This window comes from Lytechinus variegatus, chromosome 16, assembly GCF_018143015.1.
Source record: "Lytechinus variegatus isolate NC3 chromosome 16, Lvar_3.0, whole genome shotgun sequence".
Lineage (NCBI taxonomy): Eukaryota > Metazoa > Echinodermata > Echinoidea > Temnopleuroida > Toxopneustidae > Lytechinus > Lytechinus variegatus.
Window position 1 is genome coordinate 18,738,950 of NC_054755.1, and position 6,793 is coordinate 18,745,742.

Genomic DNA, 6,793 nt, shown 5'->3' on the forward strand with positions numbered 1-6,793 from the left:
GCAAAAACGAGAACATTTCTGCTCGCTCGCGGGTCATGACCGCACTGTTACATACCCATCCCCACTTAAATGTTATTGTCTTATTTGCAGCGCTGAAAAAAAAAATCATCGCCTCCCCCCCCCCCCCGCTCATCACTTTTTAGAGACTGGGCGGGAGATTTAAAAAAAAATCAGCTCGAAACCCCCCCCCCTTTCAAAAATCCTGCGTACGCGCCTGGTGGGAGGATTTAAAGGTCAAGTCCACCCAAGAGAAATGTTGACTCGAGTAAATAGAGAAAAATCAAACAAGCATAATACTAAAATTTTATCAAAGTCGAATGTAAAATAAGAAAGTTATGACATTTTAAAATTTTGCTTGTTTTTCACAAAACAGCAACTCAGTGGCATGCAAATGAGTGAGTCGATGATGTCCATATGCAAATGAGGGGACTGATGACATCACTCACTCACAGTATTTCTTTTGTTTTTATTTTGTTTGATTTATACAATATTTCAGTTTTTACCAATTTGACATCAAGGACCAACTTAACTGAACCATAAAATGTTATAACAATGGTAATGCCACAAATTCAAGGAGGAATAAAACTTTGTTTCACAGGAAATGAGGAGAAAATTAGAATATTTCAAATTATAAAAGAAATAGTGAGTGAGTGATGTCATCAGTCCCCTCATTTGCATACCGACCAGGATGTGCAAATAACTGTTTTGTGAAATTAATCGAAACTTTAAAAGGTCATAACTTTCTTTTTTTATATCCGATTTTGATGAAATTTTCAGTGTTATGCTTGTTGGATTTTTCTCTTTTTATTCAAATCTACTTTTTTATTGGGGTGGACTTGTCCTTTAATATTTGTTTCACTTGACAATGAGGAGAAAATTAGAATATTTCATTTAATAAAATTCAAAAGAAATAGTGAGTGGATGACGTCATCAGAGTCGCCTTATTTGCATGCCGAACATGATGTGCATAATATGACTGTTTCAGTTTGTGCAAAATTTAGAAATGCCATCGTAACTTTTTTTATTTTACATCCGACTTTGATGAAATTTTCATATTGTTGTTGGATTTTTCTCTTCTTATTCAAATCAACTTTTGTCGAGGTGGACTTGTCCTTTATTAAAACTTAAACCAACATAACAATGCCGGCAACAATGACTAATTAATCTTGAGAGTGGGAAATCGTATCGTTGTTAGTTGGTGATTTTTTTTAAATGAATAAATATATCATGCGGAAAGGCTTTGAAAGAACAAGTTCGGCGTTATCATTTTTAATAAAGGAAGGCAAATTCCATTATCACTTCTAATATTGGGCACAAGCATGGTACACTGTAAAAACTGTGGTGTAACTGACACCAATTGGTGTTAATAGAGGACCACACCCTGAGGTGTTGAAATTACACCCTAAAGATTGAACACAACACTAAAGAGTGTAAATGTAACAACCAAAGGTGTTGTAATAACACCTAAACTAACACCACCAATTCAACACCGGTGTAAAATAACTGGTGTGGTCCTCTATGTACCGTTTTTGTTTTGCTGTGTAATAATTTTGGACAACTTTGGGAGAAAGACGGCCCCAAATAAGCTGCATCAGACAGATTCTAAAATAAACTATGAATATGAATTTATTTAAGTTCTATATTGATTTTAAAATCAGAAAATCGGACTTCTGATTGTTTGCAATAAGACAAATATCAATTTCAAGTCTGGTATGGTGTTGGTGTTGGAATTTGGATTGCTTCAGCTACAAAACCCGATTCTGAGTTTGTAAAACTGATCCAGATCACACTATACATCTCAACAACTATAGAGTTTTATGTTGTTAAAATTAACCTATAACACTAACACCAAAAGGCCAACACTGAAAATGAAATCACCCAATGAGATATTGGATGAGTTCTTTCATTTAGGCCTAGCTAGGCCTAGCAAGTTTTCATTAAACAGACTGGGAAAGAATACTGCATGGTAACAACAAAGATTGAGACAATGCGGATCCATTCTTCACAATTAATGTAACCACCAGGGGCTACACACAGCAAAAACTGTGGTGTTAACCGGTGTACATAGAGGACCACACCATTTATTTAAAACCGGTGTTAAATTGGTGGTGTTAGTTTACACCTGTGTTATTACAACACATTTTGCTGTTACATTTACACTCTTTGGTGTTATGTTTAATCTCTAGGGTGTAATTTTAATACCTCAGGGTGTGGTCGGTGTCAGTTTTAACACCGCAATTTTTACAGCGTACAAGGGCGCAAAAACCTGGGTGTTAAGAAATAAAGGGAGAGACAGAATAATGAAGATTTCGAGTATTTAAGACAAAATCCATGCAGGCGTCATAATTATGAAACGGAAAGAGTGCAGTTTTAGTTCCTGACCTTGAATGAATAAATTTTTATTATTATTATTTAAATAAAAAATAGCAGGAACGGCCCACTTCAGGTCTGAATATCAAAAAGTTTCAGCTCGCGCTTCGCAATTGCAATATTTTATTAGTTAGATACGTATCATGGTCATGATAAGTATATAAAGACTACAAAAAAGTTGCATGTGTAAAGGCATAACTCTAAAAAAAAAGAAAAAAAAAAACGGTATGCGCTTGGCGCTTGCATTAGATGACTATGGTGATACCGGTGGTGATATCATCTAAATAATGAATTCCTTAAAAAAATAGTCCTTAAAATCTCCCTGTTTGGGGTCAATGTATACATGAATTTGGCGCTCACCATGTTTTTTTTTATTAGTCATTATTACAAAAGTTTGCTTATATCTTCCCCTTTTTCGGTTTGAATATAAAAAATTTCAGCTCGCGCTTCGCGCTCGCATGATCTGATTTGTGAGATACATATCCGCTTCATTGCACAGTCCTTGTCTCTATTAGGTCAATATACTAGTACCAGGCAAGTTTTATTTGTTGGTGTCCCCCAATGCCGGGACCCACAATTTAGTTAAAGTAAATAGACAATTAGGTTCTAATTTATCACATAAAATTACAATATTTGTTTTCAATTCCACGATGACGCCTCATAGGAGAGAGCCATTCCATGTACACATCATGCACTCGATAAACAGACGCCGAAAAGAGCCATCTTTCTTCGATCTCAGAGTACCTTAACTGGTTTTCTTCCAACTAAACTTACATTTTTTTAGTTTCATGATTGGGTAAACATACACCATACATCAAAAGCGCAGGGCTTTGACAATTTTGATACCCAATCGTGAAAAAACATTCCCCCTTTTCGTGCTTTTGTGGACAGGCAAAGCAATCAGGGGGTGTCCAGCCTGTGGGGATGACAGTACCCCTGGGAATATATATAACATTCTAAACAGTATGTTGGCGGAATAAGATTAAGACTTATTAACATCGTCAGCTAAAACTCTTTTGCGATCACTCAATTTCCCTCACTCAATCAATCTTCCTTGAAAATTCCATATCTTTCCCACTTTTTTTCAAAGTTGATAAAAATTGAACATTTTGAAATCACATCTTAGTCCGTTTACTTTAAATGAGCACCATGGAAAACTTTGCATAGAATTTTGGGGGTTGCTCTCTAACGTGACATTCATGGCTAATACTACATTCCTCCTCCCTTTTGCCACCTATCTTTAATACACCATACCATGTCTTTCATTTTTTTTAGTTTAATTTCATTTTAGTTCAATGTAATTTGGGATATTGATCATTATCATACTCCTCATCATTCCTATCATCATCCCCATCATCATCACCATCATCATCATCACCATCATCATCACCATCATCATCATCATTACCATTATCCCCATCGTCATCATCATCATCATCCCTATCACCATCATCATCATCCCTATCACCATCATAATCATCATCATCACCATTATCCCCATCATCATCATCATCACCATCATCCCTATCACCATCATCATCATCATCATCACCATTATCCCCATCATCATCATCATCACTATCACCATCATCATCATCACCATCACTATCACCATCATCATCATCACCATCACTATCACCATCATCATCATCACTACCACCACCATCATCATCATCATCACCATCATCATCATCATCACCAACATCATCATCATCATCATCATCATCATCATCTCCCTACATTTTGAAGAGTGATTTCAGCGACTACACTGACCTAACACAATCTTTAATTTGTTGTTAATAAATAAATGTTAAATTCTATCACAATGATTTTTTTACATCTACAATCAAATGCTATCATTTTAGTATCTTCATACAATAGCAAAGATCATGGTGAATTGTCAACAAACGTTATGCAATATGGCATTGGACACAGATGCATTCAATAGCAGAAACACCCCCCCCCCCCTCCCACAAAAAAAAATAGAATGAATAAAAGTATATAAAAAAATCAGAATGCATAAATTAAAACTATTCATACATAGAAAAACAAAATAAAGATACTTCAGAAATTACAAGAGAACAATACACTGTATGTTGAAAAATATTCACAACTGTATTTTCACCAAATACAATATACAAAATCAAAGATAACTTTTAAAGAGTCCCTTTTCATTTCAACATAGGATATATAGCTTCATACATCTTCCTGCACAAGAATATTGACACACTCTTCATGTAATAAGCCAGTTCGTAGTTCCTTTCTGCGCATGATCAAAATATTCTACGCATGATCAGAGGAAGGTCATTTGTACTAAAGTGACATGGTGGTTTAAAATCTAATGAGATAAGCACCAACTTTGATGTCTTGATTATTCATATATTCTTTTGAATTGTAGTTTTCATTTACATCCACAAAAAACAGCAATGCGTCCACGAACGACTGGTATTTCACAGTATGCCAAGTACATTGTGCAACATGCTATGATCTGCATTCAATGTAGGAATGCAACAAATACCTTCATAAAGTGTTCATTTGGTGTGCTATTCTAGTCACCTGGTCTATTCAATCTCTTCATCCTGCTATCCCGCCTGCTATGTAAGGCAAGCTTACAAGTATCTTGCTTTGAAATCTGCCTATCATAATGAAAGAAATGAAAGGTCATTTGACCAAAATTGTCCATGAAGTAACTACGAACTGGTCTATTTGGAGAGAATTTGAAAGTAATGAATGAACATTGGAGATTTAAGGACAAACTATTCACATTAGAATACATTGGTTGGAAAGTCAGACAATGGACACATTAGCATGGACGGTGAGTACATTTCTTAACCGATTGCTACATTATGAAATTCACATAGGCTTTGTACAGGGACTGCTTGGATCTTGACGTTTAGCAGATTAATCTGCAAGCAAACTCAAATTCAACACTTTGAGAAACTTGACCATGTTTAGACTAGTCTCCAGACCCTCTGGCCCGTATTTGGAAGTCAGGTTTAATTTAGACCATGCTCTAACTCTGTGCTAAACTTATGTTAGCCAAAAGTTTCAAAATTGATGTTAAGTTGTATGTTTCTTGAGTTTACTGTACTCTTTCCTGATTCATCGATTGTGAAGACAATCATCTATTTATACTTCCTAGACAATTATGAATGATTTGAGAACCAAATGAGCTGAAATATGATATCTCTACTGTTAGTGACTTAAATTGGCTATCCATACTTAAATCACATCTTTAAACCGGAGTTTAAGTTATACCCGACTTCAGAATACGGGCCTCTGTGTTGAACAGGGTAAAACAGCCACAGTACACAAGTGAATCTAGTCTCCCTACTTCAGACTCTTCTTCATGCACTAAATGAAAATCACAGGTCTGTATGTAGACTAGGATTACATGTAGATTTGTGTTGTATAACATTCTGAACAGGACCTTGAAGAGAATCCCATATAATGGCTACCCAAGTGTTTGTATTAACAAAAAAATGCCCCAAATAATTCTTGTAAAATTGTTCATTGCTGAGAAATGAACACAAGGATATTATTTCAGCCCAATTAAAGGTTTTTTTTTATCAAGCAATATTACACTGTCCCACATGTGCCAATCTGTGTCGGCAATCTCCAGTGTGGCTTTCAGCTGAGATTCCATGATTAAACACGGTTACATGCAGTTTTATGCAAATGAACCAGATAGATCTCTTGCATGGTATAGTGACAATCAACCTTCAATACCTATTTGCTGCAACTACAAGTGAATAGCCTTCAGTGATGATACTGCTACAGGGTACATCGAAATAAAAAAAAATAATAAAATCTTACATGTCAAACAAAGCATATGAACATTATCGTTGAATGATCAAAGATTTCTGATCAAGAAAGGGTTAAGCACTTTATAAGCAAGTATAATTGTTAATCATTTCTCTCATTATTGAACAGCATAAAGGCAGAAGTGCCAACCTCAGTATTTTTAGGGATTAAAAAAGTTATTTTGGTGAAAACATGTTTTTAACTTTTCGATGAATAATGCGATTCGGGGGAGAAAATGAGACCTACAGTTTTTTTATCCCCCCCCCAAAAAAAATTGTATGCAATAAGCAACATCAACAAAAAATAAGGTAAAAAAGTTTGCAGTTGTGCAAAAGAATTTGTATAGGCAAGCAATTTTGTCCAAGTTCAGTAGTGATATACCCTGAACTGCTGTTCTAAGGAGCCTGTAAAGATGTACTGCCTAAAATGAGAAAACAGAAGAGGCCCTTTTATGTGTGATGTGCCACCCAACTGGCCTCTATGTAAAGGTCACTCACATTTATTTAGGATAATGAAACTTGGACAGCGATTGTGCTGTAGCCAGCAAATTAAGCTCATGTGGAATTTGGAGACACCTATCATGGGAATGTGATATCATCTATACTCGGCCAGACTCAAA